At 43.0% G+C, this 20,094-nt stretch overlaps 1 protein-coding gene across 3 annotated transcripts in view; it reads right to left on the reverse strand.

Annotated features, from left to right (window-relative positions):
* Positions 1 to 2,113, reverse strand: part of FGF1 (fibroblast growth factor 1) — a 113,248-nt gene extending 111,135 nt beyond the window's left edge. The window contains exon 1 of one of the 3 annotated variants that reach the window (XM_069592295.1): positions 1,535 to 2,113. The gene's annotated coding sequence lies outside the window, so the exon portion shown is untranslated. The remainder of the gene's footprint in view (positions 1 to 1,534) is intronic. The other 2 variants (XM_069592294.1, XM_069592298.1) reach the window with 2 other exon arrangements.
* Between the last annotated feature and the right edge of the window lie 17,981 nt (positions 2,114 to 20,094).

Consider the following 20,094-nt stretch of genomic DNA (forward strand, 5'->3'; position numbering starts at 1 on the left):
GACAAGCCTTCCGATGTCTTTCCCACTCTCAGGAGTCTCTAGGGATGGCATACCATGGGATCTTTTAGTCACCTGTTCTATTAATTATCTTTTCTATGACACTTTCTGTCACTTATACATTTTTGTGACCTCTTAAGAGGGAGGAAAGAGGAGGGGCTATGTTGGAGGAGTTTTGGCTCTTAATCTGAATGGTCACCAAAAAAGCAGTACAAAGTGGTAACTGTTGACCCTAGCCATCCTGCATCCAGACCCCTTCTTGTCTTTGGGGACCAGCCTTTCATTGCTTTCAGGTCATTTGGTTTTGGGTGGCAATGACTATACCCCTGTGGCACGGGTGGGCACAGTTCCCACATTGGTTTAGTGAAATGAGATCCCAGCTAGAACTCTTGGGAAAGGACAGCACCCATTCTTATAGGGCAGCTGTACCAGCAGGGTGTCAGCCCTGAGCTGCTGGCAGCCATCCTCTACTGTGATGGACGGGTCTTCCTGGAAATGGAATGATACAAGGATGGAAAGCAAGAAATGGAGAGAGACAGATTCAGGATACCATCATCTGAACACCTGGATTCCACCAAATCAAAACCCTGGCCATTTCAGTTACATGAGGAAAACATTTCCACCCACCCCTTTCTTTTTTTGTGTAAGTCTCTTCAAATTGGATTTCAGCCTGTTGTCACTCAAAGAATTTTGATTTATTCAAGGATTTATCTTGTTCCCACCAGCATTTTGTTGGCTTACCCTTAGCATAGCATTCATAGTCAAGAGCTGTGTCAAGGAAGAGCAGTATGTGCATGCAAGCGATGGAGACATCTCTCTGTACCTCCAAACAGGCCCAGGTACACGTCACGTGCTTGGGAGGCAGAGACATTAGGAAGAGAACACAAGACTCTGAAACAATGTCTTTCTTCTTTTTCCCTTGACTCTGCTTACAGAGGAGTTCTCCCCCAAACCCTTGCTTTTTTCCAAAGAGAAGAATTTTTGGATCTGTTAAGTGTATTTTGCAGGGTTCCAAGACGTCAGGAGATAGAGAGGAGGTGAAGGGAACGGAAACTCTACAGATGCTCTTCAACCTCATTTGTGTTCTTCCCTTTTGCCCAATCACAAGGAATCACCTGGCATCTTTTTTTCTTTTCTTTTTTTTTCCTATTTGATGCAGAGCTTTTTTTTAAAAAAACAAAACAAAACAAAACAAAACACTAAGCATTAACATTACCGTAATGGGATTTGTTAATGATTTTCTGGGAAATATCTTCTTGAATCTCAGCAAAGATAATTCACTTGGTAGCAGCCCTTTGCTGCTTCCCTGCTAAGAATTTAACTCACCCAGTTCTTTCTGGGATCTAGCTAGTGTCTGAATGAGAGAGGGGAGTACAAGGAATGTCTCAGTTGAGCATCCATCACATAGACTCGAGCCTGCCACTGACTGAGGTCAGGGAGAAGAGGGTGGGGGAGAGCATTCATGCAGAGCAAAAGCCTGAAGTCAAGCAGAAAGTCCACAGTAATCCGAGCCCCTTGGAGAAACGAACGTACTCACCTCTGCTTTGGCTCTGGGGTGCTTTCTTTCTGGGGTGCTGGCAGCTGTGGCAGCCTACGGTGTCCACACTGTCCTAGCAGGACTGCAGCAGGCAGGCCTCTGCAGGAAGAAAGGAGTTCCCATCTTCCATCTGAAGGGAGTGGCCTTCACCAAAGGAGGCGATGCCCTTATTCCCGTAGGGGCCAGACGGTTGGGTCTGCTTGTCCTCTCTTGCTCCCTCTCTGATGTGTATGGAGCTCAGGGGAGCCCCGAGAGGCGGGCTACGTGCCGACCACACATCACACGCGCCCTGTTCCAGGTTGTCTCCCCAGCCTTGCGGAGCCTGGGGAGAGAGGCAGCGGAGTGTGGCATGAAGCCACTCTCCTGGGGCCCTACTAGAGCGGCTAGTGGACCCACAGAAAGCCCAAGGACAAATACTTGCGTATTTATTTCTCCCCTTCTCATGTGATCTTATTTTTGGACCAAACACAAAAGCTATTTGGGGGCTGGACAGCCGCCAGGTGAAAGGACAGTTATCTCATCCAACTTGTCTCCATGCCTCTCTCTGAACTGTCCCTGCTACCTTTCTCCATGTAAAGCAGAAGGGGGAGGCGGGGCTTGCTCTGAACCTTACTTTTAATATATCTGAGCAGTTAGTCTTAATTACTAACTTTATTTCAACCGATTCATCCCCACCCTTTAAGGTTTCACAGAGGATCTATCCAAGGAACAACGTCACTGTTTCTATGTCTGAGGCTACACGTATAGCCATACACAGTACTGCAGACACAGAGACCCTGTTACCAGCACTGGGTGGGACCTCAGCCCTGGAAGGCACTTGTGAGTGATATGGAGGAGCGAGACTGTAACTCTGAATCTCTGATTCTGCCTGTTTCCCTTGGCGCTTCTGCTTCTAACTCCTGGATTTGTTAAACTTACAATATGTAAATAGCTTGTTTTTTTTCACTTCTGATTCTTCCTCTTCAGACCCAAATGGGAAGCTCTGAAATGCTCACTCCTGACAAAATGCCAGTTCCATATCCTCATCTTCACCATCACCACAGTTATTTCTTGAGCCCTTGCAAAATGCCGTTCCCATCCTGAGCTCTTTTCTAGCATTATCTCATTTATCCTCACAACAGCTCTGTGGAGAAGGTAATCCTGTTCCCATCTGACAGCCAGAGAAGCAGAGGCCAGGAAGGTGAGCTTGCCAAGGAGAGAGATGCCAGCCCCGTCGGCCGACTCCAGCGCAGGCGTTTTCAGTCACTTTGTTTGCTCCCTGCCTCCTGAATCTATAAATCATTGAAATTTCGCTGTTGTTTTCATCTCATAAGAATAACAAAAACCCACGTTTGATTCAGATCCATGACTTCACTCCTCAGTTTCTTTTCTCAAACTCAGATCTTGAAGAGGAGAAAGGATAAAGTTTACAGTCCTAGGCCCTGATTCGAGGTGCAGGATGGAGAGTCTCGGGCTTCCATTCTCTGTGGAGCCAGTTTCCTATGAATAATTCACTGTGCAAACACAAGACACCAGAAGGGACTGGGCTGGACTGCCCAAGCTGTGGTCCCCGCTGCGTCCAAGGTGAATTGCCCTTTCTCTTTGCTACCTTGAGAGCCAGGGAGATAGAGCCTAGCAGCTTGTACAATACTTCCCTCTGCTGGCCGCTGGTATTAATTACCCCCAGGATGGTGGTCTCCAAGATTTTCCAATGGGCACACCAAGGAATATTTTTAGAGAACCAGTTTCCAGGTTCCCAGATTCTATAAGGTATCTTTTCCTAAAACTGGTTAGCCTGAAAACAATGTCTGTGTTCATAATAATCCTATCCTTACTGGAAAGCATACCCCTCACTTTTCACAAAGCTTAACTCAGGAGCCATAGCCCCAAATGTGAAAATTTCCAGGTCCAAGTTCCCAGACAAAAAGGTTCCTTTAATAATTTAACTCAACTTCCTTCAATAAATAATTAAGGCAGTTTTAAATTTCACAGATTTTTCTTTTCCATCCCTTGAATTTGAAGGAGAGTACTGTGAAAGTTGTAGAGGATATTAGAAATAATAACAATAGATTAATAGGTGCATTTAAAGAACTATAGCAGAGTTTAATTTTTTAAATCCAATGTTTATAATATGCTGGAAGTTATTATCTTAATTCCATATGAATTTGGTGGTGACCATTTAACATCAATTTTTAAATGTGAGTATAGGTAACATAATTTTTCATAATTGCTTTAGAAGGCACAGGGGCAAAAATGGATGAAGACTGTTGTAGCCTAGGGTGGCCCTTGTTGACTGATAATTTGCTCTTATCCACCCACCCCTCCATCCATCCATCTATCTTCCACCCATCCATCCAATACCCATCGAGCATCTACTATGTGTCAGGCATTGTTTTAGGCACTAGATATAAAAATGGTGAGTAAGAACTGACATGTGATATGCCAACTTCTTACTTATGAGTCCCTCTAGGGAGCTGAGTGAAGGGAAACAGATTAATTTAGTAATTTCTTAAATAAATGTAAGGATTCACCTTTGATAAGTACTTCCAAGGAAGGGTATTCAGTGATGAGACAGTGTATAATGAGGATTATATGTATATAATGCATATACATATATAAACATTATTGTATATATACATTAATATATTAATGTATATAACATATATATGTATATGATGTCAATGTATAATGACACTATATAATGAAGATTGATCTAACTCATGGTGAAGATGTCAGGAATAAGATCTGAACTCAGAAAAAGGTATTCAGCAATCTATATGAAAATCCAGGAAGAAAGGGCATTTTAATGAGACAGGATTGGCAAGAAGTAGGATCAACCTTTGCCGAGTCAGTTGTTTTTTAGAAAGGGCATTTCAGTTCAGTTCAGTCACTCAGTCATGTCCGACTCTTTGCGACCCCATGAACTGCAGCACGCCAGGCCTCCCTGTCCATCACCAACTCTCGGAGTTCACTCAGACTGAGGTCCATCGAGTCAATGATGCCATCTAGCCATCTCATCCTCTGTTGTCCCCTTCTCCTCCTGCTCCCAATCCCTCCCAGTGTCAGAGTCTTTTCCAAAGAGTCAACTCTTCGCATGAGGTGGCCAAAGTACTAGAGTTTCAGCTTTAGCATCATTCCTTCCAAAGAAATCCCAAGGCTGATCTCCTTCAGAATGGACTAGTTGGATCTCCTTGCAGTCCAAGGGACTCTCAAGAGTCTTCTCCAACACCACAGTTCAAAAGCGTCAATTCTTCAACACTCAGCCTTCTTCACAGTACACCGCTCAAATCCATACATGACCACAGGAAAAACCATAGCCTTGACTAGATGGACCTTTGTTGGCAAAGTAATGTCGCTGTTTTTGAATATGCTGTCTAGGTTGGTCATAACTTTTCTTCCAAGGAGTAAGCGTCTTTTAATTTCATGACTGCAATCACCATCTGCAGTGATTTTGGAGCCCCCCAAAATAAAGTCTGACACTGTTTCCACTGTTTCCCTATCTATTTCCCATGAAGTTATGGGACAGGATGTCATGATCTTCATTTTCTGAATGTTGAGCTTTAAGCCAACTTTTTCACTCTCCTCTTTCACTTTCATCAAGAGGCTTTTTAGCTCCTCTTCTCTTTCTGCCATAAGGGTGGTGTCATCTGCATATCTGAGGTTATTGATATTTCTCCCGGCAATCTTGAATCTAGCTTGTGTTTCTTCCAGTCCAGCATTTCTCATGATGTACTCTGCATATAAGTTAAAAACAGTCCATACTGAAAATCAGTGGAAGCAAATTTTCCCAGGGAAATTTTGGCAATTTTTGGAGACATTTTTGGTTGCTGCAGCTGGGCTGTGCTCATGGCATCTAGTGGGTAGAGGCAAAGGATGCTGCTAAACATGCTACAATGTTCAGGATAGCACCCACAACAAAGTGTCCAGGCTGGCCCTAAAGTCAGTGGTGGTGATGTTGAGAGGGCAGGGAAGGCCCAATAAGTGTCTACCATGGATGTGGATTCATCCATCCATCCATTCATTCATTCAGCAGGTTCTCATTGGGTACCCACTATGTTTGAGACACTCTTCTGGGTGTAATCAAGGCATACCAGGCACTCCCTAACTAAAACTGTCACCTCCAATGGCCTGATAGCGCTCCTGTTACCCAGCCTAAACTTTTCACTATTAAAATGGTAGGCAAAACTGGTCTGGCTTCCTGTAGAAAAAAAGACAAAAATCTATGGATATTATTCACAATCTGGTCACTGCAATAAGGTAATGGTGAAACTATACGTCTGTCAACAGGGAAATAGCTTCATAATTTGGTACATCCATACAGTGGAATACTGGGCAGCCAAAAAAAGAAAAGAGGAAAATTCTTTGAGATGACTCAGAAAATAACCATGAAGATATTAACTGGAAAATTTTTTCTGAACAGCAGATTGAATGTAGTCGATTTGATTTTTTAAAAAATTGGTTTATATGACTGTTTGCTTGTACAAGCAATTGCTGGGAAAATTCTCACCAAATTTTTTAAATGTCTATTTCGAGGAAGTGGGGGAAAAGTTCCCTACCTGATTCCCTCCTTTAACACCAGCTAGATTCTCCCTAGTTCATCCTCTTAGTTACTATCAACTTCCAGCACAGTATCTATTCCATACTGTTAATCCAAGGTCCTTCAGAACTTGCCACCAGGCAGTCTTCATGGGCCCTTCTTGGGAGCTGCTCTTCCTGCCCCAGCCCTGTTCCCACCCCACCTCCCCAGAGCTTAAGTCAGGTGAACTCGCCAGGACTTATCACACCACACTCGTACAAGACAGGCTTACCTCTATGCCTGTAAAACAGTCCTTTGCTTTTTCTACTTGTATTACTTCAGATAGACCAGGTTACATGACATTTATAAATAATCTCCACATTTCAGTGGCTTAAAGTAACAAGGGCTTCCATGATGGCTCAGTGGGTAAAGAATCTGCTTGCAATACAGGAGACATGAGAGTTGCTGGTTTGATCCCTGAGTCAGGAAGATCCCCTGGAGAAGGAAATGGCAACCCACTCCAGTATTCTTGCCTGGAAAACCCCATGGGCAGAGGAGTCTGGTAGGCTCCATACAATCCGTGGGGTCACAGAGTTGGACACAACTGAGCAACTAAGCACACACATGAAGTAACAAAGGTCTAGTTCTCACACATCAACATCAGCGTGTCCATTTGTAGGTTGGCTAGGCAGCTCTCTCCATGTCATTCTCAATTGAGGGTCCAAACTGAAGGAACTCTAACCCTCCCCTTATAGGAGGGAAAGGGGAGAGGTGTTTACTATTACAACTAGCACCTGGAAGTTACTCCTACTCACATTTCATTGGCCAAAATGAGTCTTACAGCCACACCTAACATAAAATGAGACAGAATTTTAGCCCTATAATTTGCTTGGAAGGTCACGGATTATAAATACTTGAGGAACCTGAATTCTATAATTGCTGTATAATACATAATAGTGTACCAAATCAAGTTTACTAACCATGTTCAAATAATCTACATCCTTACTTCTTTATCTTACTTCTTGTGCTTTTTGTCAATCTTAGCTACATATTTTTTGAAGCTACATCATAAAATGTATGATGTATAAGTTTTATAATCAAGATTTATAACCACTATTTTCTTTATGAATTGAACTTTTTATTATTTGATATATCCTTCTTTAGGATATATAGAGTAATGCTTTTGGCCTGAAAATATGTTTTGTCTTACATTAATATGTACTATTAATATAATTTTGTTTAATATTTGTGTTTTGTCCACGCTTTACTTTCAATATTTTTAAAGTTAATATGTTAGATGTGTTTCTTATAAGTAATACATAGATTTTTTAAATCCAGTTCAGTATTCTTTGGCTTATAATTGAAGTATTTTGTTCATTCATATTTAATGTAATTATTGATATATTTGGGTCCATATCTACATCTTGTTAAATGCTTTCATTTGTCCCACATGCTTTATATTCTTTTTATTCTTCTTTCTTTTTTTGCCTTTGGAGTGGTTAAATATTCTATTTTTTCACTCTGTTACCTTGCAAGCTATATACTTTTTTACTATCCCTTTTAAAGTTATCATGGCAATCACAATATTATCTTGGATTTATCAAAGTCTGATATTAATTAACGGGGCTTCCCAGGCTCAGTGGTAAAAAATTCGCCTGCCAGTGCAGGAGACAAGCGTTCATTCCTGGGGTCAGGATGACTTCCTGGGAAGGCAATGAATGGCAACCCACTCAAGGATGCTTCCCTGAGAAATCCCATGGACAGGGGAGCTTGGCATGCTGCAGTCCATGGGGTTATAAAAGAGTTGGATGTGGCTTAGCGACTAACCATCAACAATAACAATGTTAATTAACATTTCAGTCTTCTTCCATAGTAATACAAGGACTTCGGAACATTTTAGTTCCATTTGTCCCTCCCTCCTTACTACGTGTATTTGTTATATATTTTAACTTTTTAAATCCCCAAATGACGTTGCCATGTTGTTTTGTAGAGTCTACTTCATTTGAATTTCCTCAAATTAACCTTTGCATTGTTCCTCATTTCTTCCTGCACCTATATCTATCATATTAAATCATTTTCCTTCTACTTAAAGACGCTTTAGTATCTGCAGCTATTAAAGAATCCTGAAAATGTCTTAACCTTTCTTATTAGAGGCTACTTTCACTGGGCATGGAATTCTAGGTTGGCATTTATTTTCTTTCAGCACTTGAAAGATACTTAAATTCTGTTAATTCCTAGCTTCCATTGTTTCTGTCAAGAAGTAAGCTAACAGTCTATTCCATTTTCTCAAGTAGTGATAACTCCTTTTAACATTTTTTTTTTGGTCTTTGGTTTTCATATATTTTACTATGATGTACCTAGGTGGTGTTGTTATTTAATCACTAAGTTGTAATGACTTTTTTGTGACCTCGTGGACTGTAGCCCACCAGGCTCCTCTGTCCATGGGATTTTCCAGACAAGAACACTGGAGTGGGTTGCCATTTCCTTCTCCAGGGGATCTTCCTGTACCTGGGATTGAACCCCCGTCTCCTGCATTGGCAGGATACCTAGTTGTAGTTTTCTTTTTATTTGTCCTGCTTGGGGTTCCCGGGGATTCTGGAAACTGTGGCTAGCTTTTAGTCAATTTTGGCAGTTTCTCAAATATCTTCTCTTCAAATTATTGCTATTGCCCTGTTCTCTGTCATCTCTTTGTAGAACTTCAGTCTTCACTTTATCTTCCTTATTTGTTATTCCCTCCCCAGTATTTCCCATCATTGTGTCTATGTTTCATCCTGATGTTTTCTTCTAACTGACTTCCCAGTTCATCATTTTCCCCTGTGACTGTGCCTAATCTGCTTTGAAGCCATCCACCGAGCTCTTCACTTTTGTTATTGTATTTTTTAACTCTAAATTTCTACTTGGTCATTTTTCAAATCAAGATTGGCCCCCTCACACACACCTTCAAGTTTACAGTTCTCTGCTGTATTTTTACATTTCCAAAGTCTGTGTCCAGTAACTCCAAAAGTGGAATTCTCTTTGACTGTTTCTATTGTAGTTGTTTCTGTTGGATCTCATTCGTGTTGTCTTATTTCCCTAGGTATCTGGATATTTTCATGCTGAAATTGTATGTGAAAAATTGCTAGTAGAAGTAACATGTGACATTATGGTGTTATCTTCCTCCAGAGACTACTTAACATTTGCTTCTGCTAGACGCCTGGGGATATTAACAATTTGGGATAGCCTTAACCCAACTTAAAGAATTAAAATCATTGAAAGCTGGGTTGAGGCTCTACAAAATCTGTGGTTAGTTCCGATTTGCCTAGTCTTAAGGTGTAGTCCTTCAGGGTCTTTGCCTAAAATGGGGAGTTACAGTGCCCTCGATTCTTTGGTGGGCACTGGATTCCACCTTTTGTCCCATTCAACATGCAAAATTGCCTAGGTACTGCTTAACTTTTCAGCTTCTTAGCTATCTCTTCCTGAAGCAGTAAATGTCCCAAGGGGGAAGAGCCCCTAGTTGTTGGGCTTGTCTCCTTGAATGGCTGTCTTTTCCCAAAACTTGGTTTGGCGATTCTTCATTATCTTATTGTCTTTGATGCCTTCAGGCTGATTTTATTCTTGTTTGGTCCAGACTTTCTAATTGTCCTCAGGAAGAAAGGAGAGCCCAGTGGTCTAGTCTGCTGTGATCAGATGGCGGGAAATATAAGTTCAAGAAGTTGTCCATGTGTATGTACATGTGCATACATTATGTGAATGGTGAGCACTAAGGTCAACCAGAGAGCATGGACCTATTTTTGTTTTAGGGGAAGGAAAGTCTCATGTTGGCAGATTTTCCAGTTTTTTGCTTTTCAAGAGAAGTAGGAAATGCAGACTTTTTAAATGTGAAATTCCAATTTTCAATGGTGGTTAAAAAATTAACTCTCAGTGAGCCAAACAAGACCCATATGGGGTCCAAACCCAGCCCATAGGACACCAGTTTGAAATAGCTAGACTATAGTCTGTGTTGATGGGAGAAGTGGGGTGAAGGGTGGCTCTCCTGCACCATTAAACACTAGCTTCCAGAAGTCCAGGCTGCCTTGAATAAACTTGTGAAAGTCGCTCAGTTGTGTCCAACTCTGTGACCCCATGGACTAGCCAGAATACCGGAGTGGGTAGCCTTTTCCTTCTCCAGGGAATGTTCCCAATCCAGGGGTTGAACCCAGGTTTCCCACATTGCAGGTGGATTCTTTGCCAGCTGAGCCACAAGGGAAGCCCGAGTTTACTAGAGTAGGTAGCCTATCCCTTCTCCAGTGGATTTTTCTGACCCAGGAATCGAACAGGGGTCTCCTGCATTGTAGGCAGATTCTTTAACAACTGAGCTATCAGGGAAGCCCATAAGTTAATCAAAGTGAAAGTTGCTCAGTTGTGTCCAACTCTTCGGGACTCTATGGGCTATATAGTCCATGGAATTCTCCAGACCGGAATACTGAAGTGGGTAGCCTTGCTCTTCTCCAGGGGTTCTTCCTAACCCAGGGATTGAACCCAGGTCTCCCACATCGCAGGTGGATTCTTTACCAGCTGAGCCACGAGGGAAGCCCAGATAAACTTGAGGCCCTCATATAAAAAATAGCTTTAAAACCACTTTATGTCTCTACTGAAATCTCTTAAAAATGCCAAGGGGAGGATGGATTCCAATCATAATATCAACAACGTTCCTGAACAATCTCCCATCTCTCTCCCAAATTCTTCTCATAGCAACCTAGCAGCTACTCCATTTCCCCTTAATTTATCTCTTAATTCCTCCCAATTCAGGCAATCCCTGGCTTCTATCTCTCGTCCCCCTTCTCACCTTCTGATCTATTCTGCTTTCTCCAATAGGTGATTTCACTATTCAGTGAACCCATCAACTCATCCAACCCACAGCATCACACAGTTCAGAACCCCTCCTCTATTTTCCTACAATCTGCACAAGAAAAGTCTCCAAAACTTAGCTGGCCAAGACTAAATCCTTCATAGGAAGTGGGGGTGGCAAGAAATGGTGCTGTAAATACTCTGAAATACATATGTTTTCCTATCCCATCAGCTGTGCCATCTGGGCTGGGGTGAATCAAGGACAAGATGTCATTTGCAGAGGAGGCAGAGCCCATATCCTGGACGCTTTGGCAGCAAGGTGACTTTTCAGATGGCTGTCATCTCCTTGTCACTTACCCTCTGTTGAAAGGACAGGGCCCCCACCCAAGCTACCACCCCTCCCACAAATGGGGAGGCAGAAGTTAGAAGGAAGAGAAGTCAAACATGGACTTTTTCTGATGTGTCTAATAATAGAAAGTTGGCAACGCATGTCACAGAATACAAAGTATTTGATAAAAATAGCATATGTTGAGCTTGGGACTCAAGCTAGAGATGCATGGAAATGAAATTTATTCCTTCCTTGAGTGTTCCCATACTAGTGTAACAATTCTGTCTCTCTCATTAATGAGGGTTCAAATGCTGTTTTCTGTGGCCAAGCAGTTTCCTTTCCCAGGGTCTGATGGTGGAGGAGGTGCTGGCTCAGTTAAAGAAAGCACAAGACTGAGAGGGTCACGGGCCATGGGCGTGGCTCCACCACCCTCAGACCCACCCTTGACTTTGACACGCAGTGTCAGCTCTACCTTCCTCCAGTGCGAGAGTTTTCTAAACAAGCTAGGAGCCTGAACAGTAGTAGTCTTACTCCCCTAGAGGAAGGCACTGCCCAGGCGGCCCTCAGTAGAGGCAAGTCATAAAGGCTGCTGTTTTCCTTCCCCCTCAATCACCTTCTGGAGAAGGAAATGGCAACCCACTCCAGTGTTCTTGCCTGGAGAATCCCAGGGACAGAGGAGCCTGGTGGGCTACCATCTATGGGGTGGCACAGAGTCAGACACGATTGAAGCGACTTAGCAGCAGCGACAGCAAGCAGCTTCTCAAGGTGTCTGGGACTCAGATTCCCCTCTTGCTCCCGAGGACTCCACAAGGCTATCCCTCTCAGTTAGGTTGGAACTCAAGACTTGCCCTTTCTCAAAGCGCATCCCACAGCCCAGAGAATTACTACCCCTTGGACTGTTGCCTCTCACCAGCTCTTCCAGATCCCATCTCCTCAACATCCTGCTCTTGGCTGAGCTTCCTTTACTGAGAAGTAAAGCTGAGCCAATCTAATAATAAATAAGAACAAGGGATCAAGTGGTCCTTTTAAAATTGCTTTTTAAAATTGTGGGCAGGATATATATGACACAAAACTACCATCTTATTTTTAAGTGTACAGTTCCGTTTACATTGTTGTGTAACCATACCATCATCCACCTCAGAGCTCTTTTCCTCTTCTCAAACTGAAACTCTGTACCCAGTAGACAACACTGCCACATATTCCCCCCGCCACCCGACCCCAGCCCCTGGCAACTGCCATTCTGTTTTCTGTCTGTATGAATTTAACTACTCCAGATACCATATATGGGTGGAATCATAACAGTATTCATCCTTTTGTGACTGGCTTATTTCACTTAGCGTAGTGTCCTCAAGGTTCATCCATATTGTAGCATGCGTCAGAATGATGTTCCTTTTTCAAAAGGGCTGAATAGTTTCCATTGCATGAACATACTACCTTTTGTTGATCTGTTCATCCATCGATGGACACTTGGGTTGCTTCCACCTTTTGGCCATTGTGAATAATGCAGCAATGAATGTGGGTGCTCTTTTCCTGACTGTTTTGACCCATTTGTTTTTTAAACAAGACTCTTTAGGAAAGTTATCCAAATGGTGCATTATTTCAGGAATCTGAGGGTAACCCTTGAGAGCTGTTTTAGACAGACTTGATGTTTCTCGTGAAAAAAAAAAAAAAAAACAAAAACTATGTCCCATGCATATAAGGCTGCCTGGGGATATGTATTCTGGTTTCAAGTGTTGTGTGCTTTCCTCACTGATAGGGTTAAGAAATTATGTCCAGTGAGGGGAACATGTTTCTGACTATAGACGCATAACTTCTCAAGCCACTTGGCTGTGGGACTCTTGACAGTGGTTGATTGGCAGACAGTGATGGTGGGAGGTGATAGGGTAATACAGGTGCAAGAAGGCTTTGACATCAGACCAGCAAACATGTATCCCTGACATGGGCTTCAAACACCTCCCTTGTTCTGACTCTTTAGGGTTCTTGCTGATTCACATCCACCCCCTCCCCAAGCTTTTAATTTTCCACCGTCAGCATTGCAACATACTCATGTGTAACAAAACTGCAAAGCAAATCATAACCTCCCTCACCTTGCCCCCACCCTGAGCCCCATCGCATTTCTTCTCCCACCCTCTCTCCCTGTCTTCTCCAAGAGACCTGTCTTCACTCTCACTTCCACATCCCCACCTCCATCCACTCCTAAACCCATCACACTCTGGTGCCCATACTCTCCTAGCTCTGGGTCCTGATATATGGCCTGCTGGGCCTCCTGGTTTGAACTCCTGATAGACCTGAGTCCCAGCCCCCTGTTCAAGGCAAGAGCACTGCATCTTGAATGGTCCTGGCATCTTGCTTCAGAGACAGTCCTTAGAACACCAAGAATTTTGTATTTTATTATTTTTTTAATTTAAAATCTTTTATACAGTTTTTAAAAGTTGCACTCTGTTCACAGCTATTACAAAATATTGGCTGTTTGGATAGATCACATCTATGTCCAAATTCTTTCTTTTAAAAAATTGTTTTAAAAATTTTAATGCAATTTTTAAAGGTTATTTCCCATTCACAGTTATTGCAAAATTCTGGCTATATATCCCATATTGTGCAATACATCCTTGAGTCTATCTTATACCCTATAGTTTTGTATCACCTACAACTCCACCCTTATATTGCCCCTCTACTCCCCCAACCACTAGTAACCACTAGTTTGTTCTCTATACATGTGAGTCTGCTTCTTTTTGTTATATTCACTAGCTTGTTGTATAGTGATATTATACAGTATTTGTCTTTCTCTGTCTGACTTATTTCACTTAGCATAATGCCCTCCAAGTCCATCCATGTTGCTGCAGATGACAAAATTTCATTTTTATAACTATATATATAAAATATATTTAATACTATATAATAGTATTCCATTGTATATATGAATCACACCTTCTTTATCCATTCATCTGTTTTTTTCATTATTATTAAATGAGTTTATTTATTTACTTGGCTGCACCAGATCTTACTTGCGGCATGTGGGATCTAGTTCCCTGACCAGGGATGGAACCCGAGTCCCCTCATTGTATCCTCTGGATTGGGAGTTCAGAGTCTTAGCCACTGGACCACCTGAGAAATCCCCCATTCATCTGTTGATGGGTACTTACATTGCTTCCATATCTTGGCAAGTGAAATAATACCTGGTGTTCTGTGACAAACTAGAAGGGTGGGATGGGAGTGGAAGGTGGGAGGAAGGTTTGAGAGGGAGTGGACATGGGTATACTTAACGGCTGATCCACGTTATACAGCAGAAACCAACACAACATTGTAAAGCAATTATCCTCCAATTTAAAAAATTTTTTAAATTGAAAAGAAAAAAGAGAAGAGGTAAGGGATATAATCTAGACTCACACTCTTACAAACTCAGAAATGAAGTCAATACTTGCAAATCACTTTTCAGACAGTGGAGCATGGTGATGAGGAGATCACCTTTATCATCAAACAAACTTCAATACAATTCCCAACTCTGTCAGTTGCTAGCTGGGACACCTTGGGCAAGCTTCTTATACTCTCTGTCTCTTCTCGTCATTTCTGGATGGCAATTGTAATTGCACCTACCTTGTAGATCTATTAGGAAAAATAAGAAAATGTGTGTCGAGTGCTGGGCACAGCATATGGCTTGTAGGAAAATATTTCGTAAGGATGAGCTCTTAATAACAACTTTTTATTGGTGTAAGTTAATGTTAGTGCTTATATCTGTCTTGATATTCATACCTGTAAAATTTGAATGAACAAATCTGGTAAGACTAAGGGATTTACTGCAGAATTCTCTAGGGAATGATTTTTTTCCAGAAGCATTTACTGAAGACGGCATGAGAACTGCAGGGAGAAACATTGTCTGGGGGCTACTGAAAGGCACAGTCACTGAGGGAGGCTGAGCGTTCCTGGATGTGAGGGAATAAACCAAAAGACAGGAGAGTGTGAAGAAATGTGTGGCTCACTGATTAGTGACAGTTAAGATGGTCTCCGTGATGCAAATACAAACACAGACTGTGGGAAAACAGCCAATGGAAAAGCTGTAGGAACTAAAATTAGATGATAGCTAACAGGCTGGCCACCAGACGAGGAATCTACTGTTTGCTGAATTTCACAAAACTGCAACCCTCGTTTTCAAGTAAGTAGAGATATTCCAAGAAGAGATTGCAGGGCCCATGAATAGGTACAGGAGTCTGATAAAATGGATGAAGTATAAGCCGAAACTAAAAGACACTGAGGTGAAATTGACACACATGTTCCACACATGAAGGCTGGAGGGTGGCTGGGCTGAGGTGCAAGTCTAGTCCAGGGTGATTCTGCGCAGCCCTAGAGCACCTGACCTGTGGCTGGTGGGCACTGAGGTGCTATCAGTGTAAAACATGCACAGCTCTCAAAGGTGGAATAAAAAAATGTAAAATATATCAACAATGTAAAAAAAAATATTAGTTGCATGTTAAAATGGTAACAGTTTAGACATAAATGTTGGGCAAAATAGAAGATTGTGTTCAGTCGCCAAGTCATGTCTGACTTTTCACAGCACCATGGACTGCAGCAGGCCAGGTTTCCCTGTCCCTCACCGTCTCCTGGGTTTGCCCACATTCATGTCTGTTAAATCAGTGATGCCATCCAACCATTTCATCCTCTGTTGCCCTCTTCTCCTTCTGCCTTCAATCTTTCCCTGCATCAGGGTCTTTTCCAGTGAATCAGATATTTGCATCAGGTGGCCAAAGTTTTTGAATGTTGAGTTTTAAGCCAGCTTTTCACTCTCCTCTTTCACTTTCATCAAGAGGCTCTTAAGTTCCTCTTCAGTTTCTGCCATAAGAGTGGTGTCATCTGCACATCTGAGGTTATTGATATTTCTCCTGGAAATTTTGATTCCAGCTTGTGTTTCATCCAGCCTGGCATTTCACTTGATGTACTCTGCATATAAGTTAAATAAACAGGATGACAGTATACAGCCTTGACATACTCCTTTCCCAATTTGGAACCAGTCCATTGTTCCATGTCCAGTTCTAACTGTTGCTTCTTGACCTGCATACAGATTTCTCAGGAGGCAGGTAAGATGGTCTTGTATTCCCTTAAGAATTTTCCATAGTTTGTTGTGATCCACACAGTCAAAAGCTTTGGTGTAGTCAATAAAGCAGAAGTAGATGTTTAAAACTCAACATTCAAAAAACTAAGATCTTGGCATCTGGTCCCATCACTTCATGGCAAATAGATGGAGAAACAATGGAAACCGTGACAGACTTTTCTTGGGTTCCAAAATCACTGCAGACGGTGACTGCAGCCATGAAATTAAAAGATGCTTGCTCCTTGGAAGAAAAGCTATGACCAACCTAGACAGCATATTAAAAAACAGAAACGTTACTTTGCCGACAAAGGTTTGTCTAGTCAAAGCTATGGTTTTTCCAGTAGTCATGTATGGATGTGAGAGTTGGACCATCAAGAAAGCTGAGTGGCAAAGAATTGATGCTTTTGAACTGTGGTATTGGAGAAGACTCTTGAGAGTCCCTTGAACTGCAAGGAAATCAAACTAGTCAATCCTAAAGGAAATAAGTCCTGAATATTCATTGGAAGGACTGATGCTGAAGCTGAAGCTCCAATACTTTGGCCACCTGATGCAAAGAACTGACTCATTAGAAAAGACTGTGATGCTGGGAAAGATTGAGGGCAGGAGGAGAAGGGGACAACAGAGGATGAGATGGTTGGATGGCATCACCAACTCAATGGACATGAGTGTGAGCAAGCTCTGGGAGTTAGTGATGGACAGGGAGGCCTGGGGTGCTCCAGTCCATGGGGTTGCAAACAGTCAGACACAACTGAGTGACTGAACTGAACTGGCCAAAGTGTTGGAGCTTCAGCTTCAGCATCAGTCCTTCCAGTGAATTGTCAGGGTTAATTTCCTTTAAGATTGACTGGTTTGATCCCTTGCTGTCCAGGAACTCTCAAGAGTCTTCTCCAGCACCACAGTTTGAAAGCATCAATTCTTTGGTGCTCAGCCTTCTTTATCTTCTGATTCTCACATAGAGGATATGAAAATTAGTTTGTTTTTTCTGTTTTACTGTGACTTCTAGAAAATGTAAAATTATATATATGGCTTGTATTTGTGACTTGCTTTATACTGCTATGGGACTGTGCTGGTTGGTTCAGCCACACACTCCCCTATCCCAGCCAGATCTAACTGGTATTAACCATGACCTTGGACAAGTTATTTAATCCATGGAAGCTCCATTTTCCTCATTAGTAAGAAAGTGTTTGTAGGAGTTAAAGAGGGTAATTAAAAAGCATTAGTAGAGTGCCTTTCCTAGAGTAGGTAGTCAACGAATGTAAGCCGTTATTTTTTGTTGTTAGTTAAACCCATAGAACTGAAAATTTACTGTAGGTCAGTAGCATCTTGTATTAAAGGCAATACCATGGGACACTGTCACAGTCTATCAAGTGAGAGAGGAAATCTACCCACCTTTTAGAGCAGTGGTTCTCAGGTGCTAATGCCTGAGAGGGGTGCTACTGTCATCTAGTGGGTAGAGGACAGGGATGGATATTGCTAAACATCCTACAACTTACAGAATAGCTCCCATCCCCCAAAACACATACACAGAAAATTATCAGGTCAGAATATGAGTAGGGCCCAAGGTGAGAAGCCCTAAATTAGAAGCTTTGGGTTGCTTGCAACTTACACTGATTGATGGTCAGGTTCTAGCGTATGTATGATGTAAAGAGAAACTGCAAATGCCATCCAGTTGCCTGCCTTCCAGCCAGCAGCAGCATCGTCATCCAGGAAGTTATTAGAAATGCAGATTCTCAGGCTCCATCTCAGTCCTGCTGAATCAGAATCCCTGGAGGTGGAGCCCAAAAATCTATGGTTTAACAAGCCCTCCAGCAGATGCTGAGATGCTAATATACTATAAAGGCTGAGAAGCCTGCTCAGCTGACATTTTCCTGGTTACCATTTCCTGCACATCCCAGGCCTGAGCAGCAGGTGGCAGCAAAGCCTATAAGGATGTTGTAATTCCTGCAAGAAACTTGTGCTTTTGCCAAATCAGTTGGTAAGAGCTGGGCGCCAAAGTGTTTTCACACTAGATCACAGTTAATAATGCCAGCTTTCTCATTTCAGGGAAGTCAGAGGGGAAATGGTTCATAGTCATCCTAAGGTCCCTTCTTAGTCACATAGTGCTTCCAGGGCTTTGAAATTGTCCAGTTCTAATGTCTGTTACAAAGGCATCTTCTCCAACAGAGAATTTAGTGAGTAATCCGGTTTGGACTGTTCTCCTAAAATACTTCTCACCCTGTAAAATCCCAAAGCCAAGAGAATAAATCATTTCTGCTGTCCTCAGGCAACTTTGTGCCAAGTATTCAACTCATTACCCATCTGAAAGGACCCTTGGCCCTTCCTCATGGACCAGATCTAGTGAATGATGAACATCTCAAGTTTCCAGGGATCTTTTGTCTGGCAGAAAAAAAACTAAATTTGTTCAACAACCTTTGTTAAGGGTAAAAGTGAGCAAATTTCAGTTCAGGTAATTTTCCATTTGTGCCACAAGGGGGCACCCTCCACACCGTCGTAGGCATTTATGGTCTGGATTAAGGCCCTGAAAACGGAAGGTTGAGTGACCTGCTAGACAGGGAAGAGTGGAGCAGGGAGCAGTTACTTTTCTTCCATCAAGTAGCTGAATGATGTGGCTTCAGAGTTAGACTTCAGTCCTGGACTCTGGGCTTCCCTGGTGACTCAGACAGTAAAGAATCTGCCTGCAATGGTGGAGACCTGAGTTTGATCCCTGGGTTGGGAAAATGCTCTGGAGAAGGGAATGGCTACCCACTCCAGTACTCTTGCCTGGAGAATTCCGTGAACAGAGTAGTCGAGCCGGCTAAGTTCATGGGGTCGCAAAGAGTCAGATGAGACTTAACGACTAACACCACACAACCTTGGACTGTAGAGCTAGGTTTCTCAAAAGTGTGATCCTTGGTCCAACTACCTGGGAAAGCAAACTCTTGGCCCCATCTCAGATAGCTGTATCCGAGGCCTTGGAGGCGGGGCAGCCATTTCTTTTAATAAGCAGGCCCCACTCTCCCCCAAGGTGATTGCTCTGCAGGCTTTAGCTTGAGCACCACTGCTCTCCAGTCCAAAGCATCTCCCTGGTTATTGGCTGGGAGGCAAAACCACCTTCCTATCTGATCTCATCACACTTCTGCCAGGAAGTGAAATCTAAGAGCCCACCTTCTTGATGCCCAACATCTTCTTCAGGTCACTTACCTGAGAACACCTGAGGATACTGAGGTCTGTCATTGTGCATGAACCTGTGGAATCTCTGGCTCTGGGAGATACAAAGGAGTGCTGAGTTGGACGTCTGTCCTCATGGAGCTTCCACTCTTCCTGTAGAAGATAGGATTGCCACAGAAAACCAAAGACCGAGGGAGTCCCGAAGGGTGTGGTTCTGGCTACAGGGGGAAGCTGCATGGAAGCTCCCTATACACCAAATTCCCTTCCTGACCTTGGGCTTCCATTCTTTCCCAGTGCTGCTGCAGCCCCTCCCTTTCTCCTTCCTGTGCAACTGACCCTGCCGGGTTAGCCCTGATTTTCTCTTCCTTTTTCCCCTAACCTCTCACAGCTCTTGTCTTATTTCTCCCACCCCATTCTGGTTTTGTTTAAAATCACAAAAGTTCAGGGCCAGGTCCAGCAGGGGTGGGGACCCCAGGGGAGCAGGGGGAAAGGAGAGAACAGAGTGGACAAAGGCAGGTTTCCTTTGGGGTAAAGCCCAAGAACCTCTGACTGCACTGGAATCCTGGTTGCTCCTGCCCATCACGCCATGCAAGTCTGGGGGATTGAGAGCACCCCAGGCTGCAGAGTGTGGGAGAAGTGGCTGTACCTGAGCTTAGCTTTGGCAGGTGAGCAGAAGGGAGGGAGGGGCCATGCCAGCCCGG

The sequence above is a fragment of the Ovis canadensis genome, chromosome 5 (assembly GCF_042477335.2).
Source record: "Ovis canadensis isolate MfBH-ARS-UI-01 breed Bighorn chromosome 5, ARS-UI_OviCan_v2, whole genome shotgun sequence".
Lineage (NCBI taxonomy): Eukaryota > Metazoa > Chordata > Mammalia > Artiodactyla > Bovidae > Ovis > Ovis canadensis.